Source organism: Hibiscus syriacus, unplaced genomic scaffold, assembly GCF_006381635.1.
Source record: "Hibiscus syriacus cultivar Baekdansim isolate YM2019G1 unplaced genomic scaffold, ASM638163v2 tig00110009_pilon, whole genome shotgun sequence".
NCBI classification, from domain to species: Eukaryota; Viridiplantae; Streptophyta; class Magnoliopsida; order Malvales; family Malvaceae; genus Hibiscus; species Hibiscus syriacus.
This window is the reverse complement of record NW_024062561.1, coordinates 1,745,550-1,759,171: the sequence shown is the minus strand read 5'-3', so window position 1 is coordinate 1,759,171 and position 13,622 is coordinate 1,745,550. Positions and strand designations below refer to the sequence as shown.

The 13,622-nt window shown below is 34.5% G+C and overlaps 1 pseudogene; it reads left to right on the top strand.

Annotated features, from left to right (window-relative positions):
• Nucleotides 1-5,765: 5,765 nt before the first annotated feature.
• On the top strand, nucleotides 5,766-7,992 carry LOC120212281 (annotated as a pseudogene).
• Nucleotides 7,993-13,622: the final 5,630 nt, after the last annotated feature.

The window sequence follows — 13,622 nt, the reverse complement described above, 5'->3', positions numbered from 1 at the left end:
GCAATTTTAAGCAAAACATTCAAAAATAATATCACTATTGTTAGGATTTTCGGAAGCTCGAAACGATAACCGGAACGATTTGCAAAGAGGGGTCGGAACGGTTTTGTGTTTAGGGAGTAAGGAGATTGAAAGATAGAGAATTGCACAGTGATTTATAGTGGTTCGACTTTCTCAATCAAAGTCTACGTCCACTACCTTAGCTCCTCACTAAGGATTTTCCAACAAATTCACTAATTTGTTCTTTCTTTTGAGGATAAAGAGTAACCTTACAAACTCCCTAGTTTTTCCGGGCTAAACTAGAACCTTTCCCTAGCTTTTACACGGGCTAAGCTAGAACCTTTCCCCTTTACAAAAGGATAATAAATGTAAACAAGAAAACCTCTCTAAGGTAGGTGTTTACAAGATTGAGCTCACAAGAACAAAATATTTACAAGAGAAAGATGAAATAAGATTGAAAAACTCTTCTCTTGTGTTTGATTGCTTGGATAGTTGTTCTCTTGCTTCTTCAAGTGTCCTCAGCTTGTATTTATAGCTTGGAATGAGTTTGAAGTCGTATATAGCCGTTGGGGATGTTTTAGAGCCGTTTGGGGATGATTTTTATACTCAAAAAGGTTGCCCAGAATGGGGGGAATCGATACCCCTTCATAGGGAATCGATACCCCTTCATAATATTCAAATATTATGACCGTTGGGCTGTTGAACAGGGGGGGAATCGGTACCCCCTGGAGGGGAATCGGTACCCCCTGGACATTCTGTTTTTGAGCTTTAGACAGGGGGAATCGGTACCCCCTGGGGGGGTATCTGTACCCGGGGTATCTGTACCCCCTGGGGGGGAATCTGTACCCCCTGGGCAATCTTGAAACCCCTTAAAATATTTTTGGCTCAAATCAGAATTTTAATTGACTTTGAATTATTTTTGAAACCTTTTAAAAACTTTGAATAAATTCAATTAAGTCCAAAAACATATTGTAAATTTAATTCAAGTCCAAAAGCCATTTTGTCTTAAATTGTTATATCAAAACATAGTTCAACAATCTCCCCCTTTTTGATATAACAAAACATTTGAAAAATTGTTTTTGACAAAACTCCCCCTTAATAAAATATTTAATGAAAAAGATACTAATTGTTGGAAAACATATGAAAATGTTAAGCTCCCCCTTTTTCATTAAGAAATTGAATTTTTCAAACCAAACTTCTCCCCCTTTTTGTTATATAAAAAATAATTCGATCTTTGAAGTTTAAAATAACTTTGGAGAGTAAGTAGTAAATTTTACATTTAAAATCATTTGAAAAATCAAAAGCTCCCCCTTAATAAATGCATTCCAATCAAAATTTAGCTTTTAAGAACTTGACACTTAAACAAAATTGAATTTCAACAAAGAATAACAAACAAGTTAGTAGCACATGAAATTCAATTTATCCAAGACTAAAATACTTTATGCAATACCAATTGTTGAAATTTGATATAAATACCAATTGTTAAAATTAAGTGCATTTGCATAAAGTTTTCCAAAAATGTTATGCATTTTAAAAAAAATTGATATCAATTGTTAAAGAGATATCATTTTCATTTAAACCACATGCATAATCATTTAAATTTAGGTCAAAAATTAAAATTTATAAAATCAAAGCATTTTAAAATTTGATATCAATTGTTAGAGAGATATCACTTGCATTAAAACCAATTTTGACCAAAATTCATTATGATGAACTAAAAATTATGAAAAATCATTAAAACTTTAAAATGTTCATCATAAAACCTTCTTAACATACATGAGATTAAAACAAAACAAAATCATTCAATATCAAAACTCATGCATGCTTAAAATCAAATGAGATACCAAATAATCAAAATCAAAAACATTAAGCTTAGAGGTTACCCATTCCTTTTCAAGTGTGGCTAGAGCATCTTGAATATCATCATTTTCATCACCATTGCTCCAACACACCTACAAGAGACATTTATTTCGATTTTGGTATCCAAATTGCTTTGGATCCTTGAATGTTAGTTTCAATGCCCCTTGTTCCTTTCGGAATCCATACTTGTCTAATTTTAAAACGTTTTCCTTTCTTCAAAGGATAAGTATGTTCCAAATGACCATGAAAATAGCAATGTGAGCATTTTGCCATTTTTACACATAATAGGTTATTTTTAGAAATTAATTCTTTTCTTTGTTAAGCCTTCAAGCTTAACTTCTAACTCAAAATTTTTCTTTCTAAATCATTTATTTTGATTTTTGAAAGCTCTAAATCATTTTTCAAAATTTCATTTTGATTTTCAAAATCAACTTTTACTTTCAAAATCAAATTATCTTTAATTTTGAGTTTTGAAATTAATTTCGTATATTTGGAATTCATGGTCTCAAATCCCAAATACAACCTATTATAAGCATCTTGTAACTCATCAAAAGTAAATGAATTAAATTCATTTGAGTTAGAAGATACCTCAACTTCTTCATGAGTGGCCATGAGGCATAGGTTGACTACTTCATCTTCATCATTGGAACCATCTTCATCACTCCAAGATGCAACAAATGTCTTCTTCCCCTTTTTCTTTAGAAGAGGACATTCATACATGACATGCCCCTTTCTTTGACAATTGAAACATACCGGGGACTCTTCTTCTTGGTTGATTCATGTTTCACTTCCTTGGAAATCATGAATCTCTTGAGTTCCTTCAAGAGCTTGACCATTTCTTCTTTTTGTTCATCATCGTCTTCATCAACCTCATCACTTGAATCTTGATAGCTTTCATTGATGCCTACGTCCTCATTCTTCTTCTTCTTCTTCTTCTTGTTTTTCTTCTCTTCCCTTTCTTCATCTTCCTTCACCATCATCTCATGAGTGAGAAGGGAACCAATTAGCTCGTCGAGAGTGAGAGACTTTAGGTTTCTTGCTTCGATAATGGCCGTCTTCTTTGATTGCCACTCCTTTGGAAGAGAGTAGATCATCTTCCTCACAAGCTTCTCATTTGGGATTACTTCTCCATATCCCTTGAGACCGTTGACAATCACGGAAAATCTATCCGTCATAGCTTTGATGTCTTCATCGGGTTTCATCTTGAAGTTCTCGTAGCTATGGTTGAGAAGACTTTTCTTTGATTCCCTCACTTCGTCGGTTCCTTCATGAGTGACTTGGAGCTTATCCCAAATCTCTTTGGCACTGGAACAAGATGAGACTCTTCCATATTCATTTGGGCCTAAAGCACAAAATAGAATATGTATAGCCTTAGAATTAAGCTGAAAATTTTTCTGCTCTTCTCTACTCCAATTGTTGTACTTGCCGGGTGGAAAGGAGTAACCGTCCATGATTGAGTACCAAGCTCCTAGATTGTATGATTGAATGAAGTACATCATCTTATTCTTCCAATGTGCATAATTTGCTCCATTGAAGAAGGGTGGCTTGTTGACCGGTTGTGAATCCATAATAGGATATTCTTCAAGATAATAAGCACCGGAAGAAAAAGTCATTTCTTTGTCGGTTGCGTCGGGAATTGGTAGAGCTTCTTCTAGGATCGTCTCAAGGTGGTTAAACCTTCTTAACAAGTTAGGCTCTGATACCAATTGTTAGGATTTTCGGAAGCTCGAAACGACAACCGGAACGATTTGCAAAGAGAAGTCGAAACGGTTTTGTGTTTAGGGAGTAAGGAGATTGAAAGATAGAGAATTGCACAGTGATTTATAGTGGTTCGACTTTCTCAATCAAAGTCTACGTCCACTACCTTAGCTCCTCACTAAGGATTTTCCAACAAATTCACTAATTTGTTCTTTCTTTTGAGGATAAAGAGTAACCTTACAAACTCCCTAGTTTTTCCGGGCTAAACTAGAACCTTTCCCTAGCTTTTTACACGGGCTAAGCTAGAACCTTTCCCCTTTACAAAAGGATAATAAATGTAAACAAGAAAACCTCTCTAAGGTAGGTGTTTACAAGATTGAGCTCACAAGAACAAAATATTTACAAGAGAAAGATGAAATAAGATTGAAAAAATCTTCTCTTGTGTTTGATTGCTTGGATAGTTGTTCTCTTGCTTCTTCAAGTGTCCTCAGCTTGTATTTATAGCTTGGAATGAGTTTGAAGTCGTATATAGCCGTTGGGGATGTTTTAGAGCCGTTTGGGGATGATTTTTATACTCAAAAAGGTTGCCCAGAATGGGGGGAATCGGTACCCCTTCATAGGGAATCGATACCCCTTCATAATATTCAAATATTATGACCGTTGGGCTGTTGAACAGGGGGGGAATCGGTACCCCCTGGACATTCTGTTTTTGAGCTTTAGACAGGGGGGGAATCGGTACCCCCTGGGGGGGTATCTGTACCCGGGGTATCTGTACCCCCTGGGCAATCTTGAAACCCCTTAAAATATTTTTGGCTCAAATCAGAATTTTAATTGACTTTGAATTATTTTTGAAACCTTTTAAAAACTTTGAATAAATTCAATTAAGTCCAAAAACATATTGTAAATTTAATTCAAGTCCAAAAACCATTTTGTCTTAAATTGTTATATCAAAACATAGTTCAACAACTATTTAAGGCTCAATCCCACATAGTATTGGGAACAAGTGTTGGTAATGCTCAAATCCCACATAGTATTGAAAACACTATTGGGAATAGTATTTAAGGCTTGGCTTTCTCACTTTCTTGTCGAGTGATAGAGAACAAGGGGGACTCTCGCGCGCCGCCGCCGCTGCCGTCCGTCTCGTCTCGTCTCGTCTCGTCTCGGGTCGGGTCGTGGTCGTGGTCGTGGTCATGCGTGTCTTCGACACGTCCGCGCGGATACTATCTTTTTAGAGAAACAAAATATTTTTTTTTACTATCACAAGAATTTTGACAACTGTAAACTATCGCAACGCGAAATGCAACGCGAATTTGCGATAGTGGAGATCGCAATGCGAATTAGAGATCGCATTGCGATTTTGTTGGTCATTTTAAATCCAAAAAAAGTTGATCAAAATCGTATATTATCTGAGATTTTTGGTCACTGAGGTTATTTTCTCTTTCCATAAAGTGAATTGCATAATTTATATAAATTATTATAATAAATAATTTAATGTTAATGATATAAATGGGTGGATAATGATTGATGTCATTCCATATAGCCGTTGTAAAAGCCTAAAGCAAATTCCTGTCTTGGGTAGAGCTGTAAATGAAACGAGACAAATCACGAATTATTCAAGATCGACTCGATCAAGGTGTGATAAATACTCCAATCAAATGGACCCGACTCGAGTTCTTAACGAGCCGAAACGAGTTACTTGATATTCGAGTCGAAAAGCTCGTCAACAGCTTGAAAATATAATATATTAAGATTTTATTTAAAAAAAAATAAATTATTAATAATATTAACATTTATGTATTGATTTTTTATATACAACAAGATTTTCATGTATTTAAGGTTCAAGTTCGAGTTTGAGGCTTCAATCGAGTTAAGTTTAAGTTTTTTTTTTTCATTTCGAGCTGCTTACGAGCTTCATTTCAGGATTTCAAGTTCGAGTCGAGCTTCAAATTTTGAAGCTCGCAAGTTTTCGAGTCGAGCTTCATTTCAGAGTTTTCGAGTCGAGTCGTCGAACTCAGCAATACTCAAACTCGACTTGGCTCGTTTACACTTCTAGTCTTGGGTAAGTAGGACTAGAGTGTCAATTTGGTAAATTACTTGAGATCAAGACCTAAACTATTAACCATTTATATGATAAACATTCCTCATAAATTAATGGCCGAGGAAGATGAAGCAGGGGTCCAAACAAATAAAATAAAAAATAAAAAAACACTGTCGGTCTGTATGATCCCCCATTGCCATTTTATTTGATCCTTTCTGTCACAACCGACACCGAAATGAGGAAACAAGCACCGCCGTCCGCCACCTCTTCCACCATCGGCAAGCTTTTCCTTTGCTTTGAGACTAAGCCTTTACTTGTCACATTGCTAGCTCTCACCTTGCTTATGCTTCTCTGGAACTTCCCTCCTTACTTCCAGGACCTCTCTACCACCACCCGTCCCTGTTCCGCTACTCCTCTCGCCTCCGTCGCCGTCTCCGTCGCTTCCACTAGCTTATTGTCCACCAATGCATCGCTACCTTATACGGCTACTCCGGTTGCTGAAAAGAAGTACTACTCGGATCCTAGAGCTAAACCCGGTGATCCAAACAAACGTGTCTTCGAGGCTTACGGTAACGCGGCCGCTTTGTTTGTCCATATGGGTGTTTACAGGGGCGGTCCTACGACGTTCGCGGTGGTGGGGTTGGCTTCGAAACCCATTCACGTGTTCGGTCGACCGTGGTACAAATGCGAGTGGATCTCGAGTAATGGTTCTTCTTGCAGCTTACAAAATGCTTCCCGATTGGGGGTATGGGCGTGTTTACACTGTGGTGGTGGTGAATTGCACTTTCCCTTTCAACCCAAATCAAGATAACCTCGGTGGTAAGCTGATGATTAACGCCTACTACGGCGAGTACCCCAGGAAGTACGGGAGATTCACGGCGCTGGAGGAGTGGCGGGGATCTTACAATGAAGCCAAGTACCACCCAGTCACCCACCGTTTCAGTACGAGTATTTATACTGTGGGTCGTCTCTGTATGGGAACCTCAGCGCTGATAGGATAAGGGAATGGATGGCTTACCACGCTTGGTTCTTCGGACCGAGCTCGCATTTCGTGTTTCATGACGCTGGTGGTGTCTCGCCGGAAGTCAGGGCGGCCCTGGAACCTTGGGTACGTGCCGGAAGGGCTACGGTTCAGGATATCCGTGACCAGGCTCAATTCGATGGGTATTATTATAACCAGTTCTTGGTTGTGAATGATTGCTTACATCGTTATCGGCATGCTGCTAATTGGACATTCTTCTTCGATGTGGACGAGTATATCTATTTACCGGATGGAAACACTTTGAAATCAGTGTTGAATGAGTTCTCCAATTATACACAATTCACTATTGATCAGAACCCAATGTCCAGTGTCCTCTGCTTGAATGATTCCTCTCAACAATATTCCAGGTAATCTCCTCCTTCACCATGAAAATGATAGTAGATTAAAGAACAATCTTGTTGTTTTTCTTCCTGAATTTGCGTAGTGTACAATTGACGGCTCGAAAGGTAAATTTTTCAGTCAAGTCGAGATTCAATTCGGTCTTAAGGGGCGTTCCGACAAATAGGTTCATTAGATCATTGCAGAAGAAATCTAACTCATTGACAACTTTTGGTTAAATTGGTATGGCTTATGAAAATGACATGTTATTCATTCATCCCATATGATTTCTTGCAGGCAATGGGGATTCGAGAAGCTACTCTTTCGGGAATCAAGAACCGGAATTCGTCGGGACAGGAAATATGCAATTCAGGCAAAGAATGCGTACGCCACGGGCGTTCACATGTCGGAGAATGTTATCGGGAAAGCATTACATAAAAAAGAAACAAAGATTCGTTACTATCACTATCACAACACCATAACTGTACATGAGGAGCTATGCGGAAAATTCATCCCTCCCTCGGACAAGAACAACGTGACCTGGTTCAATAAGCTACCCTACGTCTATGATGATAACATGAAGAAACTGGCCAACACCGTCAAGGAATTCGAGCGTAAAACGATCGGGGACCTACACCTTTAAGTGATGATGGTTCTTCTTACTTAATGACCCTCAACTGTTCCTCGTGTATCCAATTACCACAGTTTAATGTTTTAATGGTTGAGCATTCATGGCATAGAGTGGTTATGTTTCATAATTCCTGATTTGGGGTTTGCTCAAACTTTACTCTTTCCTGCTAGGGATCTGTGACCCCACCTACTGCAATCAGTGGCGAGAAACTCACGGAACAAGCTGGAAGGAGGGCCCGACATCGTTTTCATCTTGTCTGTAATGGTGGTTGTGAGTGTTGTTGTACTCATTTGTGTTTGTTCTATATAATCTAGTGGGAATACTTGTAAAATTGTTTCTTTTAAGTTATTGCTTTATAGAATTCATACCAATTTTATAAAGAGATGCCTCCATTATTGTTTCTTTGCCTATACTAATATTTGCACAAATTGGGTTATTTCCCATTGCTTTATCTCTTACCATTTGGAATTGCCCATCTAGCTCAGTTGGTAGAGCGCAAGGCTCTTAACATTGTGGTCGTGAGATCGAGTCCCACTAAGGGCAATTCATAACGGAGGTCTTCCACAGAAGCTGCTCTCAACCTGACGTTGGGGGCAGCCTACTATCCTACCTCCCCTTACCCTATTACATATGGGAATAGGGTCAGCTAATTTTTTCTCTCTTACCATTTATATAATTTGTTCAGTAAGATGAACTTATGGTGTTATCATCTTTCACCCTCTGTCGGCGTGGTATATTTGCTACTTCAGTCCTTGTTCTTTAGATTTCATGTTAAAGTCGTCATGGAACTTTGATTTAGAGTTCCAATGCACGAACGACCTTCTCAATGCAGTTTGTTCCATACGCAAATATTAGGATTTGAACCCTAACATTGCATAAAAAATCTAGTGTCTCATTTTACTAGACCAGTTGATTGTGACCTAATATGGGAACGACATTCCTAATTTAGTTTGTTTCATATGCACATGTTAGGATTTGAACCTCTTATCTTTACGTAAAGAGTCTAGTGTATCATCTTATTAAATCAATTGATTGTCTTAAGAGTCGGGATTAACTCAATTGAATCGAGATTGAAATTTTAATATATTATTTTTCCATTGGTCCTATTTTTTGGGGCTTAAATTAAAAACAAAGGCTACAAAACGTGACACAAGCTGGTGTATGAGATTTGTACCTTCAATTTGAATGTTTAATACATAACCCCTAAATTTGTAACTTTGTCAGACTCTTAATTTTTATTTATTTTCAATTATAATTAATTTAAATATTTATTTAACAAAAAATTAATATGATATGTTTAATACATACTATTTAACAAAAGTTATATTTTAATGTTGTTTTAAATAGAATTATAAATAATATTAAATAAAATTTGAAAGGATGAAGTTGTCACGTTCGACGAGTACGAATGAACTTGTCGAGCACCATTAAATTAATTTATAAAATGTTAAATTATAAAGTTTTTTAATTAAAATGTTAAATTATAAAGTACTAAACGAATAATTATAAATTATTTAAAAATCTAAATGCAATTTAATTAAAATATAATATTAGTAAAACATTAGTTTTTAGGGTAAACTACACCATTGACCATCTAATTATTTATCCCTTTTACTTTAACCACTGATTTTTCAATTTTATCAATCGTATCACTTAACTATTTAAATCTTGTCAATCAAGCCACCTGCCGTTAAATATTAACGCAGGAAATGACGTGACAGTTAATATAATTTGTATAATTACACATTTAGTCATCATTACTTACACATTCTATTAATTTGGTCCTAACTTTTATTTAATTTAATAAATTTAATCCTCAATCCGATAGTGGCATGTGTCCCTGTGTGATTGAATTTTTTTAATATTTTTATTGAATAAATTTTTTTCATCCAATCAAATGGTTGATCGGATGGAAAATAAATTGAATCAATAACTGCTGCTGGTAGAGTTTGAGCCTGAGACACAAGCCGAAAAATTAAGTGCCCTAACCACTAAATTTTTCTAATATACAAAACATAATCTATATAATTTATAATATAGTTAATGGTAATAAATGACCTTCTAAGGACTCAAACATGAAATAATTGAATAGTATGAAAATATAAAAATAAATATTATAATTGATTAATAAATGAATTTTATTTATATTTTAAATCACATTTAATGCAAATATTAAAATAAAAGTGAATTTAATATGTTATAACTGAAATGTGTCATTTTACATATTTTAAATTAATAAATTGTCTTAATTATTCTAATTTTATTGAACTAAAATGTATCATATCTTATATTTTAAAATATTATAACGTCGATCAAATTCTAATCTTATTTAACAACTCTATATTAAAATAGGCTAATTCAATAAAATCTAGTTTCCCCTAAAATTTTCTTCAAATATATAATGAATAAATAATAAAATATAAAATTCTTACTTTAACCGGGATATAAACAAGTCAATGCATAAGTTAAAATGCTTACTACGATAAACCCTCAATTATCAGGAAAATTCTAAGTCAATGAAGCTCTTTGTTATATTTCAATTATAATATATTAAAATTAAAAGTTATTTGTATTGTTTCATTAAAATGATTTAAAATATAAATAAAATACATTAACATATTAATCAGTTATAATATTTTTGGATATATATCATATTATCGTATTATTCAATTATTCCATGTTGGAGTTCTTATTAGGTCATTTTCCCTTTTTATTGCCACTATCTATATATATTATGTTGTGATAGGTTTGTCATTTGAATGGCGGAGTCCAGTGGTTGAGGTTTTTCCTTCATCTCCACATGTCTTGAGTTCAAACCTTACCACATGACACCATCTTATTGAGGATTAAATTTATTGAATTAATTAAAAGTTAGGACTAAATTAATAGAATGTGTAAGTAATGAGGACTAAATGTGTAATTATTTAAATTTTATTAACTGACACATCATTTCCTCTATTAATATTTAATGGCATGTGGCTTGATTGACAAGATTTAAATAGTTAGGTGGCTCAATTGACAAAATTAAAAAATCGATGGTTAAAATAGAAGTGATAAATAGTTAGGTGGTCAATGATATAGTTTACTCTAAAAACTAATGTTTTATAAATATTTTATTTTAATTAAATTAAGTTTAGATATTTAATTAATTTATAATTATATTTTTAGCAATTTATAATTTAACATTTGATAAATTAATTTAATGATTCTCATTATTAGTGGTACTTATCCATGCTCGAAGAGCATTATAAAATTTTTCATTTTGAAATTAATTAATGTAACACCATTTTTTCGGACTATATATATTATTATTAGTATTACAAAATCAAAACCAGCCCCAATAACCTTGGCCCAAACCAAACACCAAGCCCACAACCTAAACCTATCAACCGTCCTTAACCCTAATCTAATTAGCCATTACCGTTAGTCGCTCCTGTCGCCACAACCCATCGCCGATGAAGCGCCTATCGCCTTCACTATTTCACCATCATCACCTCCCTTGTTTCAAAGAAAAAATAAATCAAATAAAAAATATATATCAATCAATTCAAACCCAACCCTCTGACCTCTGCCATAAACTGACCTAACATGCCACCATCAAACTCACCAAACATAAAAACAATGGTTTTAAAAACCACAAAAAAACAACAACATGGAAAGCGAGGAGATTCGGGAGAGAGAAATGAGGGGATATAAAAAGAAAAAAAAAGGAAAAAAATGGGAGAAGGCAGAGAGCATTCCAAACAAAGAAAGAAAGGAAGAGGAAAAAAAGGAGCACTTTACCTCTCGGTTGAACCCATTCGCTGGAGTTCGGCATCTCCATTAGTCAATATGAACAGTGAGAAGAAGCGTATTGAAGAGAGGAGCGATATATGTTGAAACTGACATGATCTAATGATGGTCGAAGGAGATGAGAGCATTGAAGGCCGAATCATTTTCGGTTAGTTTTGTGGAGATGGGGGTGGTTTCTTGAAAATTGAAGCCCAAATCTGCATTCCTGATGACAGAAGAGTCGACCGAGGTAGTTTGAGACTCAATAGTCACCGGTGACGGTGGCCAGCGCAGTGAAGCTCTTCACCGGTTTCTAGAAATATAGAGAGGGAGAGAATTTTGAATATAGAGGGAGAGAGAAGAAATGAGAAAAATGAAGAAAAAAAGGGATTTAGCCTATTTATAGGCACATCAAAACAGTGCTGTTTTGGCACCTGCCCAAGCACCTCAAAACGACGTTATTTTGCTCCCCTCCTAATGTTGTGCGTTTTGACCCCGATGGTCTAATCACGCGTGCAACCATCATTGTTTTCTCTCGTTTTCATTTTAGTCTCAATTTTAGCTTATTTCACTTTTTTTAAAAAATATTATGTCTTTATTATGATATTTACCATTTTTAATGTTTTAATAGTAACTTATTGGTTTATTTTCTTTTAGGTCCCTCTACTTTACGCGTGTTTTTTCATTTTGGTCAATGTTCTTTTGTTTCTTGTTTATTTCAAATTTGGGATGCTAATTTTATTAGTTTTCATTATGGTCATTTATATGTATTTATTTTATTACGAATTTGATGCCCTAGTTTACATTATTTTTATCTTGGTCACTTGTTCATGACATTTTTTATTTATTTCGAATTGCATACTGTTTTTTGTTCATATTGTATTTTAATCCTTTTAATTTTATTAATATTCGAACATTAATACGACCTTGTGTTGACCCGCCCTGAGATATGATCACATTATTTAAGGTTCGAGTAACATTTTAAATATTAACCATAAACTTCTAATTTTATTCGATTGATTTATTTTCTATATTTTATAATTCTACCCCTTTATATTTATGTTATTTTAATTTATGCCTTTACTTTTCATCATTTACATTTTAGTCCTTTAAGCACTAATTTTTGATTTTTCAACAATTTCTTAATTTAAGATTTAATTTATGTTTTCTTTTATTTTGGTCATTTATTTAATGAACTTTAATTTCAGTTGTACATTTTTAAATTCCTTAATTTAGTCCTTGATAGACCACTTGTCTTGTTAGATTCAGTCCTTAAATTTAGACTCCTTTAAATTTGGTCCATAAACTTTTAATATATGATAATTTTTGATTTGGTCCTTGCTTATGCTCATGGTTTTGAATTAATTATTCGATTCAATAATTGACTAAAATTAATTAGGATTAATATTAGAGCCTCCATCTTAGGCCTAATTTCACATTTAGTCCTTAAATTGGGAGAATTCTTAATTTGGTCCTCATTTTTGCTCAAGGTTCTAATTTTATTATTCGAATTGCATAATTGATTAAAATCGAATAGGGTAATGTTTAGAGCCTCCATTTCAGGTTTAATTTAAGCTTAGTCCTTTAATCTAGGAGAATTTTTGATTTGGGCTTCGCTTATGCTCGAGGTTCCATTTTGGCTGTTCAATTCAATAATTTACCAAAAATGATTAGAAATAATATTAGAGCCTACTTTTTTTAGGTTTAATCCCCTAGATACTTTAAATCTCATAATTTGACACTTTAGGTTAGGGGAAGCCTAATTAACTCACCTAGCATAATTAGGTATAATAAAAAGTTGTTTGCTTGCATTTGGATTTAAAATAGTAAGACAATGTTGATTTACCAAGGATTTAATGGCGTATCCTTCGCATTATGCTCAGGGGGTGACTACTGGTGACTCCTGAAATAGGTTGACATCTTTTTTTGAAAACCCTGTCATGTTTCCAAAATTCCAAGGCAATGTTCGATTATTGGGCATAATAATTTATCTCCCGCATTCATGCTAGGGGGAGAATATTATTGACATAAATAATCAAACATAATTTTCAACTGCACATCCATAGTGAAATTTTGATTAAATAAAGTTTGAACTCAAAATTTCTAAATTTCAATAAATGGTAATCAACTAGGTACCAATTTTTGGGTGCTGTGGGGGTGCACCCTTCCCCAAACATAACCGGCTCCCAAGCCTGATTTTTGGATTTTTACAGACCCCAAAACTTGGTATTTTGGTAAAATAAAATGTTTTATTAAAATCACCCGAT